Raw genomic sequence first — 10959 nt, 5'->3', positions numbered from 1 at the left:
TGAGATGCAAAAGTGGATTTTACACCGAATGTTTTGTCACAACCCCGAAAAGGACATATTATTTTCCTGCCCTCTTGTATATGGGTTTTTAAATGGTTAAGGAAATCTTTTAGATTTATAACTGTAGCCTGACAAAATTCAAACTGACAAATCAGTGTTGTGTCAATTTCTTCACTCCTGTGAGATTTACATCCCTTGTGATCTCTGTATAGATGAGACTTGAAGGCTGCAAATTTTCTGAATGAACGAGAACATTCATGGACGCCACAGGTAAAAGGGCAGTTTGGAGCATTACTGTGAAGTTTCATATGACGAGTAAATCCTATTATAGTTTTACTCTCATGGCCACACTGTTTGCACTGGTACATCTCTGGGCTAGAAAGTACAAAAAAGAGAAAACAAAAAAAGTATGTCCAAAAACACAGCAAATGAAAACGTGGTCACCAATCTAAATGTAACTGACAAATTTTGACCTGAATTCGTCTTCACAGATGTGTGGTGATGATCACTGTGCCCTCTGCAGTAGTGCTCATTGATCAGGGTTTTCCTCTGCACCTGTAGCGACAGTTCAAAAGCAAAACAAACATGCTTAATTACACAGCCTGCCTGTCTTAGACTACAAATAGGATAAATAAATTCAAATTTGAGAGCTATTATACGAGGAGGACAGTCTACGGTTTGTGAATTTGAAATTTGATGCAGGAAATAAAACTTTACTTTTCATCGTATTAAAAATTCTCTAACATTAATTATGAGGCTTGTGAGTTATGAGAATATAATTACTGTCATTGTGTCAGTTGAAGAAAGTATGCTTACTTTCAAATCTCAATGTCCAAAGACGGATCAAAGGTCCAAATCGCAGAATAAGCTCAGGATAGGATAGGATGACTTATACTTCTGTTCAAATCTAGGAAAGTAAACTGTTTTTCCCGGTTTACCAAGTGGTTGATGCACAATGCTATGTCAACAGAAACAATGCCCTCAAAAAGGTCATGTCCAAGACATGGTGGGAGGCCAGGCTGGCAAACATGAAAGTAACGTAGCTGGTTGAATATGGAGTCAAATTTTATGCCGCACACTGTGTCTGTGTGTCCTGCTCCTTGTTCTTGTACATTCTGCTGATATGACTGTTTTGTTCTCTTTGAACCAGCGGACAATTGACTCAGCTGAAATGTCTGTCTGTCTATATTACAAAACCTACAAAAAAAAGCACTCCTGCTGAAGTTTTCCACAAAGCCACCAATACTATGAGAACCAAGATTATCTCCAGCTATAGCACAGACAGAGCCTCGAATAACTTTTCCATCTCTCAAAACAATACCACTGTCCTCTAGATCCTTTAGATCTCGTATCAGTGGACTGAAAACAGTTTCCTGTCCAAAAAACTTGAAGTCTTGCTCCCTGCAAAGAAGAACAAGCTGCATGTGGTCAATGTTTGATCTGTTGTAGGGTAATATGTCACCAAGTGTCAGATACACTGCCAGTACCTTGTGTTTTTTCCGACCCGATCCTAACGGATTGACAACTTCAAAAGCATCTTGATAAAGAATCAAGGCTACTGATGATGTTTCAGTTTTAAATAGGACATTGTCAGTAGTATTCTGTCCATCCCATACATCCTCAAATACGCCATGCTTGGGGATGCGAGAATGGGCCTTTTCATATTGCTTTTTGAAAGCCTCGGTTTCAAAGAGAGAGGTAAGTGTTTCCTTTATTGGCACATACTGTGCAAAGCATTGTTTTCCTGAGTCATTTGTGCCCAGATACAAAGGCAGAGGTTCAACATAATTGAAGTTGTTCTTAAAAACTGACTTGCGACGCTGATCTGTACATAAAATGTTGTTACCTTTTTTTAATATATCATCTTTTGTGAGTTCCTCGATTACTTTTGTTACAGTCATGTCAGGCACTCCAAGTGTGGACAACTTCTCTTTGAGTTTTGAAAACAGATGTGATTGAGCAACATCGTGAACTTCTTGGACCTCTTCAATGATGGTCTGAATGACTGAGGCTGGTAAAAGCAACTTAGCCTGAAGCATCAAATAAAACATAGATAAGTTCTTCAAAAAGAGTTCTTCCTCCACGCTCTCATAACTTTCACCTGTATCCAGCTGTTCATCATTCTCAATGACAGAGGTGGATGGCTGACTCATAGGTTGGGAGGGGTTTTCAATCTGCGCTTCTTGTGTTTGTTGTTTATACACCATCTCATGTAAATGTGCAGCAGAACTGTTTTTGTGTACTCTCGAAATATGAGATGCAAAAGTGGATTTTACACCGAATGTTTTGTCACAACCCCGAAAAGGACATATTATTTTCCTGCCCTCTTGTATATGGGTTTTTAAATGGTTAAGGAAATCTTTTAGATTTATAACTGTAGCCTGACAAAATTCAAACTGACAAATCAGTGTTGTGTCAATTTCTTCACTCCTGTGAGATTTACATCCCTTGTGATCTCTGTATAGATGAGACTTGAAGGCTGCAAATTTTCTGAATGAACGAGAACATTCATGGACGCCACAGGTAAAAGGGCAGTTTGGAGCATTACTGTGAAGTTTCATATGACGAGTAAATCCTATTATAGTTTTACTCTCATGGCCACACTGTTTGCACTGGTACATCTCTGGGCTAGAAAGTACAAAAAAGAGAAAACAAAAAAAGTATGTCCAAAAACACAGCAAATGAAAACGTGGTCACCAATCTAAATGTAACTGACAAATTTTGACCTGAATTCGTCTTCACAGATGTGTGGTGATGATCACTGTGCCCTCTGCAGTAGTGCTCATTGATCAGGGTTTTCCTCTGCACCTGTAGCGACAGTTCAAAAGCAAAACAAACATGCTTAATTACACAGCCTGCCTGTCTTAGACTACAAATAGGATAAATAAATTCAAATTTGAGAGCTATTATACGAGGAGGACAGTCTACGGTTTGTGAATTTGAAATTTTGATGCAGGAAATAAAACTTTACATTTTCATCATATTAAAAATTCTCTAACATTAATTATGAGGCTGTAAGTAGTTCACAATGTTTTTATTTAGCTGCATTATATTCAACTGACACAAATACAGTATTATATTCTCATAACTCACAGTCAGCATCACTCATTCAACTGTACATACAGTAAATGACATAGAAATAGAAATGTGGAAATATAACTCCAGATTATACTAACACATAATGCTGCAGATCCTCTCAGTGTTTAGTCTGTATCTGTAGCAGGCCTATAGTTTTATTAACACTTAATTGTGTTAAATCAAGTGCAGCGAATAAGAGCATCGTTAATAACAACATATAATGCTGCTGTTAATATGACGTTAATGACATCACGTCCCTCTCACGTTGTTTTCAGCCTCTGAGCTGTATCAGCCTCCGCTCCATAAAACGAGTGTTTGTGTTTTAAATAAAGTTTCTATCATCTTGTTTATCGCTGTATTTATCTTGTTAGATTTGACTGGAGGAAGTCTTTTTGACGACACAACTCCGTGAAGTCCATCCGAGTCTGAATCTGCTTCGTTTCACTGCCCGGAGGCAAAGATCCAGACTCGGTTGAAGCAGTGAACCATTTGAGTCTGCTGGTCGGCGAGCGATCCGTGGGTCTTTTCCCGTGAATCGCTTATGTTAGACACCCACGAAGCTATTCCTTGTGGTGGAAATGACTGCTTTTATCAACAACAATAGCGAGGCATGTTGTAATGAGATTGTACAGGTTAAAAGGAGAGGACTGAACGGCGCATTTTATCGTTTTAATTTGCATACGTGGCCCGCTGTTAGGCGGATGTAGGACGGTAAAGTCCAGGTAATGGAGATTATGACTCGTGAATCCCGAGTCAGTTAAAAGATCCGGATGAATCGCGAATCATACACCACTACTTCTAGAGCGTATAGAAGGCAACTTTTCGCGCGCAAAACGCTCATGAATGCATTAATGTCACATTAGCGTGGAGCCGGGCCACTATGCACATATGTGCTTTCGCTCCAACAGTTTTCTAACCTGGAGGGTTTTAGATAATGTCTCATATTCCCGCGGTCCTGGACGTGACGGGCTAACGCTCGTAGCTAGCTAGCTAACATTTGTCCCACAACCCGTATATTCCGTATAAAACACGACTAGGATAAATCAAACAATGTAAAATACAGACACTCACACACACACAAAGAAAACATTATTCTTACCGAAATGCTGGTTTTGCAGCTTCCACTTTTTCCGCTTCGTTCCTGTCAGCAACACACATATCTGTAACTAATTGGACTCGCGAACCAGTCTCATATATGGTCAAATCATATTGCATTGAGTTACTACTTGAATCACATTTTAATTTGTAGGCCAATAACGTCGTACTCAGGCTTTGTTGAGTGGGTGGATGTCGCTCCGTGTCCACCATCAAATGTCCCTCTTAAACCGCCTTCTATTAACAGTGTTTAACTGTAATTAGACTGTCATGTACCGTTTACAGTCAGAACCAAGTAAAAAACACAACCATCCTGTAGGCTGTAGGCTAATTTTACAATGTGATACTGTGAAAAAATGCTTTGGTTACTGTAATTATTTTTACCCATAATGCATTGCAAATACAGTTACACCTAGTAAAATATTAGAACAAGAAGATACTGTAAATTTTTACTGTAGAAATTACAGAAATTGTTACAGTGCAGGCGTTTCGCTGCCGGGGAAAGGACGGAGTGAACGCGGTGGAGAAAAGAACCTGCGGCCACGGCTGCGGGCGGAGAGGAAGGGAGCCAGAGAGGAGAGCTCTACGCACAGCAAGAGAGCCAGAGCGAGAGCGAGGGGACGAAGGACGACGGACGGCGAAGGAAGGAAGAGGAGAGGAATCGAGAGCAAGAGAGAGCATTCTGACAGGTGAGTACGAAGCAAGAAGAGGGGGAGGGAGAGAGGGAGAGGCGACCGGCCACCATGAGCGACCTCTCTGACGCAAGACGTTCCGCTGCCGAAACAGTCGGGAGGGACCCGGCTTGCCCCCGCGAACTCACTCGGACTACGCGAGAGAGAAGGACAAGGAACGAGACGAGGAACAGAAACGAGGAAGAAGAACGACATCTCAGTGCCGAGGCGTCTCGCTGCCGAAACGGGTCCCCGGACAGACCCGGCTTGCCCCACGAACATTGCTCGGAGAAGGAGGAGGAGAAGGATGAGAGGAGGGGAAAGGGCGAAGCGGACCGAGAGAAAAAGACTACAAGAGAGGAGGACGAGGAACTGGCGACGAACGGAACGAGGCGGCCGGTCGTCACGAAGAACCCTCTCCACACCAACGTGTTTCGCTGAGACCCGGTTTGTCCACGGACATCGCTGGACTCCGAGGAGGAGGATAATGAGCAGGAGAGGGGGGAAAGGATGGAGCGAATGCAGTGCGAAGATGACAGGTGAGTACGAAGCAGGAAGAAGAGGAGGAGAGGAGAAGAGCGAAAGGCGACCGCTGGCGGGAGCGGACGACAAGAGGAGGATGAGGAACAGGACGACAGACAGGAACACCTCACTCAGCACCAACGTCTCGCCACCGAAATGGTCCCTGGAGGGAGCCGGCTTGCCCCCGAACCTCTGCTCGGAAAGGACGGAGCGAACGCGGTGCGAAGAACGACAGGTGAGTACGAAGCAGGAAGAGGGAGGAGGAGAGGAGAAGAGCGAGAGGCGACCGGACGCCGCAAACGACCTCTCCGATGCAAGATGTTTTTGCTGCCAAAAGGGTAGCTGGCGTGGGAAGGACAGAAGGAGAAAGGAGAGTGAAAAAAAAAATACATGTACTAAAATCCCCCCCTTCCACCGCCACGTTACCCGTCTCTGCCGCCACATGGCAAGCACACAGCAAACAACCATGACAGCGCAGACGCGCGGTTTTACCGCCAAAGGTTCCTACAACAGCTTTTTTCAAGCTTCACCATGTGAAGAAGGCGGCAAAGAAAACGAAGATGAAGAAGAAGATAAGTGGGTAGGTTGGTATTTAGGTCATTTATTACTGATGATAATATAATAGTAATATCTGTCCTAATCCTCATCAGCACTAATCATCATCACCATCAGCACCTTCCGAAGAAGAAGAGAATGTAAAGGGGGACTCGGCTGCGGGGCGAGGAGAGGAAGCGAGAGCGAGAGGAGGAGAGCTCTACGCGACGGCTAAGAGAGCCAGAGCGGGACGGAGGACGACGGGACTGCGAAGAAGGGAAGAGAGAGGAATCGAGAGCAAGAAGAGAGCATTTCAGCAGCAGGGGAAGGGTGATCGGGAGCTGGAGGAGAGAAGAGAGGAGGATGAGGAGGAACAGGAAGAGAACACGAGGTGTTTTGCTGCAAAAAAAAAGCCCAGGAGGGACTGGTCTCGCGAACCTCGCTCCGACTCCAAGGAGGAGGAGGAGGGGGAGGAAAGTACAAATGAAAGCGATGCGAAGAACGAGAGGAGGACAGGGAACAGGAAACACGAAGCGGTCGGCAGCCGCGGACTCGCTACGGCCAGAGTGAGGGGACGGGAGGACGAGGGACGGCGAAGGAAGGAAAAGGAAAGTGAACGAGAGCGAGGAGAGCGCCTCGCTACGGTGAAAGCGAGGGGACGGGAGGATAGGGGCTGGAGGATAGGGGCGCCCCCTGAGGAGGTTGCACTCGACTTATCAAGGACTGGGTCCCACACTGCATTGAAGTCTGCACCTACATTGAAGGAGTATTCTGTTAATTCTAGCATTTTTGATGTAATTAAGTTGTAGAAACCGCTGTCGAGTGATAGTTAGGAGCATACGCTGATATAAGAGCCGGTTTCCTTGAATTAGATTCTACTCTTGCAATCAGAAGTCTACCCATGTCAGCATGTCTGCCCGTTGTCAGCAGACGAGAATGCTCGGAAAGAGAATCTATTAGCAAGAAGACCAGCATCAGCTTTCAAAAGATGCGTCTCTGCAATAATGCTATGTCAATATTCTTTCTCTTCAGCAAACCAAGAGTGCTAGCACGTTTGTGAGGAGCATTCAATCCGCCACAGTTCCACATAGAATTGTTAAATTAACCTATAATCTAGAGGACATGTTCTGAATGAGGTCAAAAGAAAATGTTGCTATAGCCCTCTTTCTGGAATAAATCTATAATAGAATAGAATAGATAGAATAATAAATATAATAATAATAATAATAATATAGTATACTAATAACATAAGTCCCTCAATACACAACCCATCAAGATGTGGACATAACATATAGAACATGTACAAAAGGAAAGAAAAAAAAGAAACACAAACACATAAACACAATGCAAATTGCAAAGTAGGTCTGTGATCATATTGGATATGGGGCAGCCAGGGGGAGCAGCGGCCCAGCATAATAATAATAACATTGATTGTAGCTCGAATAAAATAACTTGTGTGAAGCTGAGGCATCATACACGTTAGAGTAGAAGGCCTTGTGCTTTACTTTAACTTACTTATCTTCAAGCCTTCCATTTAGCCTACAGAATAGCATTGGATAATCATCATGTCGACAAAATACAAACTTGACTGAACATTGTGCAAAAATTGGTTATTCATGAACTCAGATAGACCAACTGCACAAAAAATAATACCCATAAACAGTTAAATCAGGCACAGGCACGCTTACCAATTGAAGAACATCAGCTGGCTAATAACGCAGTGACTTAGTGACAGTCCTCAGTGACCGGTGGCAGCTGGATGTCCTGTGAAGTAGTGTGAGAAAAATAAAGCAACAGCTCACACGTACCAAGTCCTAAGTCCACCAGGAAGTCAGTCCGCTAGGCGTCAAACAAGGACAGACTCTGCCGCAGAAACAGCCGATATGTCAAGGCGAGGAAGCGCCGTCATCCCGCGCCGAAGCCTCCGGCAGCACCGACGCCAGAAAATCTCCACTTCTTGTGAAGGCTTTGTACTGAGCACCATCTTTAATTTTCAAAGTGGCCGGATAAAGTAAAGAAAATTCCGATCTGTAGCACGAGCTGCGTCCATAGCTTGGTGAAAACCTGTGGCATCGTTTGACGGTGAAGTTGCTGAAATCTGGAGAAAAGCGAATCCTCGCGATCTTCGATGGAGAGCGGGTCGTTCCAGGCAGCGCGCAGGATGGCTGGCGGGTCAGGTAGCGAAGCACGTTGAAAATCAGGGTGCGTTTAGCTCCTCGGTTGCGGGTGTTCTCGTTGTAAATCCGATGCGCTCTCATGAATCAACCTGGATGTCACCGAGAGTAGGGAACCATTTAGGTAGAGAGTGTGTGAGAGGAACTGGATTGCACTGGACCCTTGAGCCCATCTTCAAGGCCAATGATGCGGTTGTTTACACCTTCTTTACCTGTCCTCCATGTCGGCTAGCTTGAGTTCCATAGCCTGAAGAGCCTGGTTGTGTCTGTTCAATGTACCGGAGTTGCTTACCGACGGTGGTGTTCAGTGTAATTAACGTCGGATCTGATGGTGCCAGCTGGCGTCAGTGGTGGCTAGCTCAGCCTGGATAGCACTTAGCTTCTCATCATGTCTTCTCCCACCTGTTGGATCTGGGAAAGGCGAGGTTTAAGGCAAACGTATGGGGAGGGACCCGGCTTGCCCCGCGACCCTCACTCGGCCTACGACCCGCGGAGAAGGACAAGGACCGAGACCGATGAACACAAACGAGGAAGAAGAACGACCTCTCCGTGCCGAGGCGTCTCGCTGCCGCCACGGTCCCCGGACAGACCCGGCTTGCCCCACGAACATTGCTCGGACCGCAGAAGGAGAGGAGAAGGATGATGAGGGGGAAAGGGCGAAGCGGACACGAGAGCCCTGAGAAAAAGACTACAAGAGAGGAGACGAGGAAATGGACGACGAACCAGGAAGAGGCGGCCCCCGGTCGTCCACGAAGAACCTCTCCCACACCAAGTGTTTCGCTGGAGACCCCGGTTCGTCACGGACATCGCTCGCGGACCCTGAGCGGAGGCACCTAATGAGCAGGAGAGGGGGGAAAGGATGGAGCGAATGCAGTGGACGAATGACAGGTGAGTACGGAAGCAGGAAGAAGAGGAGGAGCAGGAGAAGAGCCGACAAAAGGCGACCCCGGCTGGCGGCGAGCCGGCACGACAAGAGGAGGATAGGAACAGGACGACAGGACAGGAACACCTCTCAGCACCAAACACGTTCGCCACCGAAAATGGTCCCCGTAGGGCAGCCGGCTTGCCCCCACCCCCACCGAACACCTCGCTCGGAAAGGACCGCGCCGACGCGAACGCGGGTGGCGAAAAGAAGACAGCGTGAGTACGAAGCCGGAGAGGAGGAGGACGGGAGAAGAGCGAGAGGCGACCCCCCCCCCCCCGGACGCCGCAAACGACCTCTCTCGAGCAGATGTTTTTGCTGCCAACTAAGGGGCTGGCGTGGAAGGCCGAAGGAGAAAAGGGAGTGAACTCCCCTCCAAAAAAAAAATGTACTAAACCCCCCCTTCCACCGGCCCCGTTACCGTCTCTGCGCCACCTGGCCCACCGCACAGCAAACAACACCCCATGACCAGCGCGACGTCTTTCCCGCTCAAAGGTTCTACCAACAGCTTTTTTCCAGATCCACCCTGTGAAGACGGCGCAAGAAAACGAACGCATGAAGAGAAGATAAGTGCCGGTAGGTTTGGTATCGGTTGGTACTTACGCCGTCATTATTACTGATTGTAATAATAATAGTAATATTGTTCCTAATCCTCTCAGCATCACAACATCATCACCATCAAGCACCTTCCGACACAGGGGAAAAAACCCAGAGTAAGGTTTAAAACATTACAACTATCAAAAGACAGGGGAGGTATGGCTGTACCAAATTTAAAGGATTACTTTTTCTCAGCCCAAGTTAGACCATTGATAAACCTGTGTAACCAAGATTACCATGCCAGGTGGAAAGACATCGAGCTCTCATTTATTAAAGATCCTCCACTCTGGGCAGTACTGGGTAATAAAGACCTGGAGATCTTTGTAACCAAATTGCAGAATCCATGGACAAAATTCCAAATTAAAACCGGAACTCAATAAAGACACGTATAAATTACATGACAAACTGGGAAAATTAGGTGGTGCGCCTACGACCTTGACTTTAAACCGAATCAACTGGACCTTAGATTTAAAAACTGGATATCTAAGGGAAAAACAACATTTTACTCAATATAAACAAGGGACAACTAAAAGTTTCCAAAATCTGCAAAGAGATCACTCGTAAAAGCAGGACTTTTACAGGTATTACAACTACGTAATTACTTTGAGAAGGTAATAGAAAATACACAGCGGATCCAGAAGACCCGATACTGAAGAGATACTACGTGCTTATTCATCACAAACCAAGGGTATTATATCTAGAATATATAAGGGCTTCATGACTAAAAAAACCTACTTACAGACTACATTAAGATAACTGGGAGAAGGAGGGAATTTTGAAATGCCCAGGGAGGAGTGGTACAGTTGTTGTGAGTTTCAATGGAAATGCACCAATTCGCATACATGGAGAGAATTTGCATGGAAATGTTTAATCAGATTTTTTGTAACTCCTAAACAAAAGCTCACTTTGCAGGAGGGGACCCACAGTGCTGGAGATGTGTGTGGGGCCGGGATCAAGCCATTGGCATATATTGGGAATGTCCAGTAACAGTAAATTTCTGGTCAGAGATGCACAAAATATTAGAAAACATGTTTCACATAAAAATACCATACCATTTCAAAACCTTTATTCTGGGAGAAATTAATTTTCTCACAGGACATCTCAACAAATACCTATTTGGTGCTCTGATTTCTGCTGGCAAGAAAACCATCACGCGTCACTGGCTGCGGCCCGACCCCCCCACAATAGAGGAATGGATAGTTATTGTTGATGAAATTTATAAAATGGAAAAGATTACTTTCTCACTACGGCTACAAATGGATAAATTTACAAGGTCATGGTCAAAATGGGTCTCCTATGTACAAACGTCACAGTCACATCCTAGAAACTAAATCACTTGTCTCCACCCACTTACTCTTTTGGTTAT

General features: G+C 45.3%; 1 protein-coding gene across 2 annotated transcripts in view; it reads right to left on the bottom strand.

Annotated features, from left to right (window-relative positions):
- Positions 1-4248, bottom strand: part of LOC109141728 (uncharacterized) — a 7980-nt gene extending 3732 nt beyond the window's left edge. Inside the window, exons 1-2 of one of the 2 annotated variants that reach the window (XM_027276673.1) lie at positions 4178-4248; positions 2727-2808 (exon numbers count right to left, since the gene is read on the bottom strand). The gene's annotated coding sequence lies outside the window, so the exon portion shown is untranslated. Of the gene's footprint in view, positions 1-473; positions 541-2726; positions 2809-4177 lie in introns of those variants that run through there. The other variant, XM_027276674.1, reaches the window with a different exon arrangement.
- Positions 4249-10959: the final 6711 nt, after the last annotated feature.

This window comes from Larimichthys crocea, unplaced genomic scaffold (genome assembly GCF_000972845.2).
Source record: "Larimichthys crocea isolate SSNF unplaced genomic scaffold, L_crocea_2.0 scaffold524, whole genome shotgun sequence".
In the NCBI taxonomy this organism is placed as follows: Eukaryota; Metazoa; Chordata; class Actinopteri; family Sciaenidae; genus Larimichthys; species Larimichthys crocea.
The sequence above is the reverse complement of the archived record's forward strand: the minus strand, read 5'-3'. Positions and strand labels throughout refer to the sequence as shown.